Source organism: Ornithodoros turicata, chromosome 1, assembly GCF_037126465.1.
Source record: "Ornithodoros turicata isolate Travis chromosome 1, ASM3712646v1, whole genome shotgun sequence".
In the NCBI taxonomy this organism is placed as follows: domain Eukaryota; kingdom Metazoa; phylum Arthropoda; class Arachnida; order Ixodida; family Argasidae; genus Ornithodoros; species Ornithodoros turicata.
In genome coordinates, this window is record NC_088201.1 from 126,566,882 (window position 1) to 126,578,403 (window position 11,522).

General features: G+C 49.6%; 2 non-coding genes across 2 annotated transcripts; both read left to right on the forward strand.

The window, feature by feature from the left end:
• The first annotated feature begins 2,346 nt into the window (after nucleotides 1–2,346).
• Trnag-ccc (transfer RNA glycine (anticodon CCC)) lies at nucleotides 2,347–2,417 on the forward strand. The gene has a single exon. It is a non-coding gene; the product is annotated as a tRNA-Gly (tRNA).
• A 1,578-nt stretch (nucleotides 2,418–3,995) lies between these two features.
• On the forward strand, nucleotides 3,996–4,066 carry Trnag-ccc (transfer RNA glycine (anticodon CCC)). Its single transcript has one exon. It is a non-coding gene; the product is annotated as a tRNA-Gly (tRNA).
• The last annotated feature ends 7,456 nt before the right edge of the window (nucleotides 4,067–11,522 follow it).

Sequence of the window (11,522 nt, forward strand, 5' to 3'; positions counted from 1 at the left end):
GAATGTTGATGATTAACTTTGTTTGAGACCCATTCCAGAAGCAATATTACAGGTGTGGAAACGTATGTAGAAGGAATTTTCACGGGAGTAAAGGAAACGAGTGAAGGAAATATTACTACGAATGATATGTTTTTATTAATGGACCTCGTCGGAGACACGAGCGGAAACGGTGCCGCTGTTGTAGTGGTATCATGCAAGATTTCCATCCTTGCGAACCGGGTTCGATTCCCGGGCGCCGCAGGGCTTTTGCATGTGCCAAGGACCATGTACTAAAGTGAATGTTGATGATTAACTTTGTTTGAGACCCATTCCAGAAGCAATATTACAGGTGTGGAAACGTATGTAGAAGGAATTTTCACGGGAGTAAAGGAAACGAGTGAAGGAAATATTACTACGAATGATATGTTTTTATTAATGGACCTCGTCGGAGACACGAGCGGAAACGGTGCCGCTGTTGTAGTGGTATCATGCAAGATTTCCATTCTTGCGAACTGGGTTCGATTCCCGGGCGCCGCAGGGCTTTTGCATGTGCCAAGGACCATGTACTAAAGTGAATGTTGATGATTAACTTTGTTTGAGACCCATTCCAGAAGCAATATTACAGGTGTGGAAACGTATGTAGAAGGAATTTACACGAGGGTAAAGGAAATATTACTACGAATGATACGTTTTTATTAATGGACCTCGTCGGAGACACGAGCGGAAACGGTGCCGCTGTTGTAGTGGTATCATGCAAGATTCCCATTCTTGCGAACCGGGTTCGATTCTCAGGCGCCGCAGGGCTTTTGCATGTGCCAAGGACCATGTACTAAAGTGAATGTTGATGATTAACTTTGTTTGAGACCCATTCCAGAGGCAATATTACAGGTGTGGAAACGTATGTAGAAGGAATTTACACGGGGGTAAAGGAAACGAGTGAAGGAAATATTACTACGAACGATACGTTTTTATTAATGGACCTCGTCGGAGACACGAGCGGAAACGGTGCCGATGTTGTAGTGGTATCATGCAAGATTCCCATTCTTGCGAACCGGGTTCGATTCCCGGGCGCCGCAGGGCTTTTGCATGTGCCAAGGACCATGTGCTAAAGTGAATGTTGATGATTAACTTTGTTTGAGACCCATTCCAGAAGCAATATTACAGGTGTGGAAACGTATGTAGAAGGAATTTCCACGAGGGTAAAGGAGACGAGTGAAGGAAATATTACTACGAATGATACGTTTTTATTAATGGACCTCGTCGGAGACACGAGCGGAAACGGTGCCGCTGTTGTAGTGGTATCATGCAAGATTCCCATTCTTGCGAACCGGGTTCGATTCCCGGGCGCCGCAGGGCTTTTGCATGTGCCAAGGACCATGTACTAAAGTGAATGTTGATGATTAACTTTGTTTGAGACCCATTCCAGAGGCAATATTACAGGTGTGGAATCGTATGTAGAAGGAATTTACACGGGGGTAAAGGAAACGAATGAAGAAAATATTACTACGAATGATACGTTTTTATTAATGGATCTCGTCGGAGATAGGAGAGGAAACGGCGCCGCTGGTGTAGTGGTGTCATGCAAGATTCCCATTCGTGCGACGCGGGTTCGATTCCCGGGCGGCGCAGCGCTTTTGCATGTGCCAATGTTCTAAAATGCATGGTGATGATTAACTTTGTTTGAGACCCATTCCAGAAGCAATATTACAGGTGTGGAAACGTATGTAGAAGGAATTTACACGGGGGTAAGGGAAATGAGTGAAGGAAATATTATTACGAATGATACGTTTTTATTAATGGACCTCGTCGGAGACACGAGCGGAAACGGTGCCGCTGTTGTAGTGGTATCATGCAAGATTCCCATTCTTACGACACGGGTCCGATTCCCGGGCGGCGCAGCGCTTTTGCATGTGCCAATGTTCTAAAATGCATGGTGATGATTAACTTTGTTTTAGACACATTTCAGAAGAAATATTACAAGTGTGGAAACGTAGGCACAAGGAATTTACACTGGGGTAAAGGAAACGAATGAAGAAAATATTACTACGAATGATACGTTTTTATTAATGGATCTCGTCGGAGACAGGAGAGGAAACGGCGCCGCTGGTGTAGTGGTGTCATGCAAGATTCCCATTCGTGCGACGCGGGTTCGATTCCCGGGCGGCGCAGCGCTTTTGCATGTGCCAATGTTCTAAAATGCATGGTGATGATTAACTTTGTATGAGACCCATTTGAGAAGCGATATTACAAGTGTGGAAACGTCGATACAAGGAATTTACGCTGGGGTAAAGGAAACGAAAGAAGACAATATTACTAGGAATGATACGTTTTTATTAATGGACCCCGTCGGAGATAACAGCGGAAACGGCGCCGCTGGTGTAGTGGTATCATGCAAGATTCCCATTCTTGCGAACCGGGTTCGATTCCCGGGCGCCGCAGGGCTTTTGCATGTGCCAAGGACCATGTACTAAAGTGAATGTTGATGATTAAGTTTGTTTGAGACCCATTCCAGAAGCAATATTACAGGTGTGGAAACGTATGTAGAAGGAATTTACACGGGGGTAAAGGAAACGAGTGAAGGAAATATTACTACGAATGATATGTTTTTATTAATGGACCTCGTCGGGAGACACGAGCGGAAACGGTGCCGCTGTTGTAGTGGTATCATGCAAGATTCCCATTCTTGCGAACCGGGTTCGATTCCCGGGCGCCGCAGGGCTTTTGCATGTGCCAAGGACCATGTACTAAAGTGAATGTTGATGATTAACTTTGTTTGAGACCCATTCCAGAAGCAATATTACATGTGTGGAAACGTAGGTAGAAGGAATTTTCACGGGGGTAAAGGAAACGAGTGAAGGAAATATTACTACGAATGATACGTTTTTATTAATGGACCTCGTCGGAGACACGAGCGGAAACGGTCCCGCTGTTGTAGTGGTATCATGCAAGATTCCCATTCTTGCGAACCGGGTTCGATTCCCGGGCGCCGCAGGGCTTTTGCATGTGCCAAGGACCATGTACTAAAGTGAATGTTGATGATTAACTTTGTTTGAGACACATTCCAGAAGCAATATTACATGTGTGGAAACGTAGGTAGAAGGAATTTTCACGGGGGTAAAGGAAACGAGTGAAGGAAATATTACTACGAATGATACGTTTTTATTAATGGACCTCGTCGGAGACACGAGCGGAAACGGTCCCGCTGTTGTAGTGGTATCATGCAAGATTCCCATTCTTGCGAACCGGGTTCGATTCCCGGGCGCCGCAGGGCTTTTGCATGTGCCAAGGACCATGTACTAAAGTGAATGTTGATGATTAACTTTGTTTGAGACCCATTCCAGAAGCAATATTACATGTGTGGAAACGTAGGTAGAAGGAATTTTCACGGGGGTAAAGGAAACGAGTGAAGGAAATATTACTACGAATGATATGTTTTTATTAATGGACCTCGTCGGAGACACGAGCGGAAACGGTGCCGCTGTATCATGCAAGATTCCCATTCTTGCGAACCGGGTTCGATTCCCGGGCGCCGCAGGGCTTTTGCATGTGCCAAGGACCATGTACTAAAGTGAATGTTGATGATTAACTGTGTTTGAGACCCATTCCAGAAGCAATATTACATGTGTGGAAACGTAGGTAGAAGGAATTTTCACGGGGGTAAAGGAAACGAGTGAAGGAAATATTACTACGAATGATATGTTTTTATTAATGGACCTCGTCGGAGACACGAGCGGAAACGGTGCCGCTGTTGTAGTGGTATCGTGCAAGATTCCCATTCTTGCGAACCGGGTTCGATTCCCGGGCGCCGCAGGGCTTTTGCATGTGCCAAGGACCATGTACTAAAGTGAATGTTGATGATTAACTTTGTTTGAGACCCATTCCAGAAGCAATATTACAGGTGTGGAAACGTATGTAGAAGGAATTTACACGCGGGTAAAGGAAACGAACGATAGAAAATATTACTGCGAATGATACGTTTTTATTAATGGACCTCGTCGGAGACACGAGCGGAAACGGTGCCGCTGTTGTAGTGGTATCATGCAAGACTCCCATTCTTGCGAACCGGGTTCGATTCCCGGGCGGCGCAGGGCTTTTGCATGTGCCATGGGCCATGTACTAAAGTGACTGTTGATGATTAACTTTGTTTGAGACCCATTCCAGAAGCAATATTACAGGTGTGGAAACGTATGTAGAAGGAATTTACACGGGGGTAAAGGAAACGAACGAAGAAAATATTACTACGAATGATACGTTTTTATTAATGGACCTCGTCGGAGACACGAGCGGAAACGGTGCCGCTGTTGTAGTGGTATAATGCAAGATTCCCATTCTTGCGAACCGGGTTCGATTCCCGGGCGCTGCAGGGCTTTTGCATGTGCCGAGGACCATGTACTAAAGTGCATGTTGATGATTAACTTTGTTTGAGACCCATTCCAGAAGCAATATTACAGGTGTGGAAACGTATGTAGAAGGAATTTACACGGGGGTAAGGGAAATGAGTGAAGGAAATATTATTACGAATGATACGTTTTTATTAATGGATCTCGTCGGAGGTAGGAGTGGAAACGGCGCCGCCGGTGTAGTGATATCATGCAAGATTCCCATTCTTACGACACGGGTCCGATTCCCGGGCGGCGCAGCGCTTTTGCATGTGCCAAGGACCATGTTCTAAAATGCATGGTGATGATTAACTTTGTTTTAGACCCATTTCAGAAGAAATATTACAAGTGTGGAAACGTAGGCACAAGGAACTTACACTGGGGTAAAGGAAACGAATGAAGAAAATATTACTACGAATGATACGTTTTTATTAATGGATCTCGTCGGAGATAGGAGAGGAAACGGCGCCGCTGGTGTAGTGGTGTCATGCAAGATTCCCATTCGTGCGACGCGGGTTCGATTCCCGGGCGGCGCAGCGCTTTTGCATGTGCCAATGTTCTAAAATGCATGGTGATGATTAACTTTGTATGAGACCCATTCGAGAAGCGATATTACAAGTGTGGAAACGTCGATACAAGGAATTTACGCTGGGGTAAAGGAAACGAAAGAAGACAATATTACTAGGAATGATACGTTTTTATTAATGGACCCCGTCGGAGATAACAGCGGAAACGGCGCCGCTGGTGTAGTGGTGTCATGCAAGATTCCCGTTCTTGCGACCCGGGTTCGATTCCCGGGCGCCGGAGCGCTTTTGCATCTGTCAAGGACAATGTTCTAAAGTGCATGTTGATTACCTTTGTATGAGACCCATTACAGAAGCGATATTATAAGAGTGGAAACGTAGATACAAGGAATTTACACTGCGATAAGGAAAAGAAATGGATATTACTACGAATGACACATTTGTAATAATGGACCTCGTAGGGGATATAGGAGTGGAAACGGCGCCGCCGGTGTAGCGGTAGCATGCAAGATTCCCATTCTTGCGACCCGGGTTCGATTCACGGGTGGCGTAGCGCTTTGGGATGTGCCATGCTGTAAAGTGCATGTTGATTATTAGGTTTGTATGAGACCCATTCCAGAAGAGATATTACAAGTTGCGGGGTTCCCCTCTGCTGTCACCACCGGGGTTTCCCTGCCGTCCCGTCTTACAGCCTCCCGAGAACACGGACACAACCAAGAAATAGCAATGGGAAACTTTATTCTCTTACATCAATGGGAATCCTTCCAATCGCACTTTGTGTCCTTGCTGTCCTGGCTTCTTCGCATCTCTCCCGTGTAGCTGATGAGCACAGTTATCTACACTGTCGGAGAGTGTACCTTCCCTCTCGGCGCTTGCGATTTGCCATAAGCGCGCCCCCACATCTTCCCCACTTTCATGGGAGACCGACGTCAGGGAGGTCTGGCAGGTCCAACAAGTCGTCGTCGGCTGTGTTGCGGGGAGAGGGCCTGGCCAGAGGGGAGCGGCACTGGGAGGAGGGCTGAACCAGTTGAGGTTGGAGCCGTTGGATAACAGCCACCGCTGCCCGTAAGTCGAGTGAAGCTTGTGAGGAGGACTGCTGCTGGACCCGACCTGCGTGGAGGGCCCCTGCGCGGTGGGTGTCTGGACAGATCTGAGGCACGCCACAAACGGGGCAGAGCTGGGCAACTTCGTCAGGTGTGAGAAGAGGCGGTGGTTCGTGCGGGTAACTGTCTTCCATGGTGTGGCTCCGGAAAGGGTCTGGGATGACGGCCGGGGAGTTGGAGCGAAGCGGGTGCACCTGGTCCCGCCAGCGCCGGTGAGAAACATGTCCGGCGTTAAGGTTGCCCGCTGGGGCAGTCCAGGTTGCTACGTGATGACGTAGGCTGGATGGTCGGAGCCGTAGTGACCATGTTTGAGCGCCGGAAAAAAGGGGACCTTCGTGGGGTGCGGGACCTCCGACGGGGCCTGGACACGCAAAGAAACGAAAAGACGTCACCTCGGTTGCTTACGTGGATGAAGGTTACAGCGGGTAATGCCGGGAACCCCGCCCTGGGCAGTACTCTCTTCGGGGGATGGTTGACCGACCCTAGATGGACTTCAGGGAGAGCGGGCTTGCGATGCTGGATCGTGGTCCTCCCCCCTCCTGCCGTGTCCAAAATGCGCTTACGGAAGGTATTGAGGTCTTGTACGTGGACGGGGCCCGTTTCCTCGTTGTCTCTGCAACGCTCGAGCCTGTAAGTGATCGGAGTTAGCTGCGCGCTTACCCGATGAGGACCGTCCCACCGATCAGCGAGAGAGGCAGCAAAGCTTTTCGCGGCATCACTAAGGGGATGTGTTCGCCTTAGAACCAGGTCTCCTACTCGGTCAATGGCCTGGCGTGGACCTTTGTTGTACTGGAGAGACTGCTCCAGTTTAGCGACCTAAAGACACTCTCGTGCCAAACGAATGGCATTAGAAATCCTATCGCGAAGATCATTAGCATACTCCGCGTACGAACGACCAGGCTGTGCGTGCCGTGTTCGCAATGTGTTTTCGAGGGGGAATCCAGTTTCCCGCCCAAAATTCAAATAAACCGGGGTAAATCCTGTCGACCTATTTTCCGTCGCACGATTGGCAATGTCAAGCTCCGTAAGAGGGGTGTCCCAATCTTTATGCCGTTCGGTAAAATATGTCAACATCATCTTGATGTTGCGATTAACCCGCTCAGTTACTTTTGCATGAGGCTGATAAAGGGACGTCTTTACGTGACGTATGCTCAACGCAGAGCAGCTATCGACAAAAGCTTACTTGTAAAATACGAGGCGTTATCCGTGATAAGCTGGTCCGGGAATCCAAACCGGGAAAAAACGTCCAGCGGTCTGTCCCAGATCCGAGCGGACACAAACTTCCGCAGCGGGTAAAGTTCAACCCACTTCGTGAAGTGATCTGTAATAACTAACAGATACTGGTTACCACGGGGGACTTCTGGGATAAGGACACATTACGTCACATACGACTATCTACCAAAGTTTATGGATAACAATCGGTTGCAGCAAACCGGGAGGCTGTCCTCCACGCGGCTTAGACTTCCGACATATCGGACAGCTGCGTGTATACCGCAGAACATCCTGTCTCATGCCTGGCCAAGTCGCGATACGAGACAACTTAGAAAGTCATGCTGCCCTACCGTGACCCGAAATGCAGAATCATGGAAGTATTTGAGGAATAACTTACGGTGCTTCCTTGGAACTACGATCCTAAGGGGGCTATCGCCAACCTCCTCGTCGTCCGCCTGGGGAATGTACCGGACCAGGAGACGATCCTCGCTCAGCTGATAGGTGTCGTACCTCTCCTCAGTGTCTTCCGTGTCTACCGGGTTTGCCGTTTCCAGTCACCTTGACACATGCTGACAAAGGCCGTCAGTCCTCTACGCTTCCTGGATGTCGTTCCTGCTTACAACCTGTCCCCACGAGAGCTCCTCCTCCGAGAGGGTCTGGTTAACCGCGGCCACAAGCTCCTGCGGAATAACGACGTCCTCAAGGAACAACGGTGCGCTGCGCAACGAGATAGCGCGTCTGCCGTCTTATTTGAGGTTCCCTTACGGTATTCCACCGAGAAGTCATATCGCTGCAACGTTAAACTCCAACGTGCGAGCCGTCCGGCTGGGTTTTTGAACCGCGTTAACCAGGACAGTGCCTGATGGTCAGTTTGAATAGTGAATTTCGCACCATCCAAATACATGTCGAACTTATGTAGCGCGAACATGATTGCTAGGCACTCCTTCTCCGTCACGCTATAATTGCGTTCGAGAGGCGTCAGCGAACGGCTTGCAAATGCCACGGGCTGGAGTTCACCGTGGTGCTCTTGTAACAAGACTGCACCCAGGCCGTAATCGCTCGCATATGTTTGAAGTACAAATGGGCGGTTCAGGTCCGGGAGATACAAGCGGGTAGTTTCCGCAATCGCTTTAGCGAGAGATGTAAACGTCTGCTCCTGCGCTTGACCCCACGACCATCGTGCTCCCTTCCGCAAAAGTCAAGTTAGCGGTTTCGGTAGGTCTGCGCATCGCGGTATAAATTGTCTATAGCAGCCAATCACACCCAGGAAGTGCTGTAAGCTATTAACATCCGCCGTGCGGGGGTACTCTAGGATAGCCTTTAGCTTGTCCTAGTTCGGCCTGACCGTGCCGGACTCCACCTTGAACCCGAGGAGATCGATGCTGTTGGTAGCCAACTGAATCTTTCGGTGATTGACAGTCAATCCTGAAGCCTGCATTCGTCCTAACACCGCTTTCAATGAGAAAGTTGTTCCGGGAATGTACGTAAAAAATTACTACGTCATCCATGTAAGCCATAGAGAAATTGTATTTCGCGTCGCAAAGAAACTCGTCCATCACTCGCGGAAAACTAGCGGGGCAATTAGACAGTCCAAAGGGTAGTCGGACAAATTCAAATAATCCCATGTGAGAGGTAAATGCTGTTTTCTCAACATCATCCGGTGCTATCGGGATGTGCAGGAATTCTCTACTGCAGTTCAAAGTTGTAAACACGTGGGCGGATCCCAACGAATACATGATCGAGTCTATCGAGGGAAAAGGGTACGAATCTCTTACAGTCACCACGTTCAGTCGGTGGTAACCCACGCAGAACCGTGCGGTTCCATCCTTTTTCAGCGCAAGAACCACCGGAAAAGCCCACGGGCTGCGGGATGGTCTCACAGCACCGGTTTCGATCATTTCATCCAGCGCAGCATCGAAGGAGGAGCTTGCGCTTAGGCACGCTCAAAGGCCGAGGGTTACATCGCCAGGGCCTTGCGTAGCCGGTTTCTGCCCGGTGCTCCAATTCATGGGTTACACCTGGTCTCTCTGTGAACATACAGGAGAATGGCCGCAGTGGCGTATCTAGAGCTACCTGCGCCCATGGCAACATGGTTAACATGATCTCATTGGGGATGCGTTTTCGTGTGGTCCGCACTAGGTTTCACACTACAACCTCTCTAATGGCGGGTGCTTTAGATCATTTATGAATGTGCCAGGTTGAGTACCCGACCTGGCACATTCACACCAGACCACATAATGGCGCCCCTGTTCAACTGGCGCCCATGGCACCTGTCCACACCTGCCACACCCTAGATACGCCACTGAATGGCCGCAATGCTTTAGCGAGCATGCGTCGCTGGTCCGGGCTTCCTGGGAATATTTTCTGTTTGTCCTCCAAGACAGCGGGTATGACCGTCGTTGTTAGGTGTTCCGATCCGGAAGATAGCTCAACGGGCATAGATTGTCCAGCTCGGGAATCCTGGGTCTCCTCACCGGTCCGGTTCTGCTCCGTTTCCGGCGTCGTCCACTCCGTCGGGGTAGAAGGTAGTACCGCTTGCGTGCTGGTAGCCTCCGCTACCAGCGAAGTCGCGTCCCAGGATCATCAGTCCCGCCAATCCGGGCAGGTAGATGAAGCGTTGTCTGACACCTTGTCCGTCGACGGTCGAAGTGAGACGTACTGCTTCTCCGACTGGTAGGTTGGGACAAAAGTTTACGGAACACGTGAGCGATGTATTTTTTCTGTGGTGCGACGCCCTAGCAGCTGCTGGTAGCGTGCGAGTGCACTGTTTCGAAGAGGTGAAAGGGTACGCTGTTAACGACACCCAGTTTGAGTTTTAGTGTTGCTTGGGTGCGTGTTTAAAGTGGAAGCTACCGCTGTGTGTCGCTAACAGCGCACTCTTCTACCCCTCCGAAACAGTGAACTCACCCGCTTCCGGCAACCGCTAGGGTGTCGCGCCGCAGAAAAAGTACATCGCTCGCGTGTTCCGTAAACTTTTGTCCCAACCTGCAACTTCGTACCACTGCATCTGATGCAAGCCATAGGCATTTCCTGGTTGTCCGGACGGAAATGTTCCGTTCCCAGCACTAGTCGGGGGTGGTGTCACCTATAAGGGATATAGCCGCTCCTCTGTCTACCAAAGCTGCAACGTCCTTACCCAGAACGCGCGGCGTTCAAGCGAATGTCCCCAGGGGGCAAATAGGTCGTTTTTTGACGGCAGCGACACCTAGTTCGAAACTAATCGAGTTTGGTACATGAAACAGTTTCGTGACTTCGCCGCAACAACAATGCATTGATAAATTGCGTTGCAGTCGGTACTCGAGAAAAAACACGCAGATGTAAGGAATTTAACACCGTTCGGAACCGGCTATTCCGGAAACACGTCCAGGCTTCCGGTCTCCGGCTCGTCTGTGCGGCGCATTCGTTTCTCGTTGGTGGAGCTTTTTTGGTTTTTCGTGCCTTTTGCTGTTTGCTGCTGATTGAAGTCTTTGCGGAATGTGGCGTGGAAGCCCATGGGCTGTTACTGCGTCGCGAAGTGGTGCAAGAAAACTCCTGAAATTTCGCTTTTCCGCTTCCCAAGAGACGATGACGAAAGGTACGAATGTTTCTCACGCTGTCAAGCGCATCTGTTTGGCACTGTTTGTGCACTTTTGAAATTTGCTGTGATATGAATTCACGGTGTTTTCTGGGGAAACGTACGCCAACTTGTCCGAAGCTGGCGAACACCGGTCAAAGGACCGTTGGCTATGCTGCGTACACTTCACCGAAGGCCAGTTCGCCGGAGCAACAGAAAAGCCACGTGGAAACGCTCGGCCATCTGTGCGAGTGACAGACCGTCGGCTCCGTTCTTTGGTAGGTATGCTGGTTCCGCAAGGCAGGTATGCTGGTGCCTAAACTCAAATATAGCCAGTCGCTGATTTTCAGAACATGTACGCAATGATTTGTGTTGCTTTCGGCATTATTCTTCCGATTCGTTACAGGAGCTCCGTCGCGCCAAGCCTTATCTGTGTCACTATAATGAAGTGAAACTATATGGACTTAAACAACATACTATAACCCACCGGCTGTGCTGTCTGAGGTTTTTCCATGGGTTTTCCGAAGACATTCCAGACGAATGTCGGCACAGTTCCCCCTGAAGTCGGCCCAGGACGCATACTAATACCCCTGTCCCCCACTCCTTCCTGCTGTCCTCTCTCCGTCTGTCCACAGCTGTACGCCGCTCATAGCCACAGTTGCTTCGCGGCGCTAGCACGCAATAAAAAAAAACATACCATAACCGAAAGCCGAAGACATCCAGAAGCCCAAACACAGGCTGGATGTCTCTTCGGCTATCGCATAATGAAAAT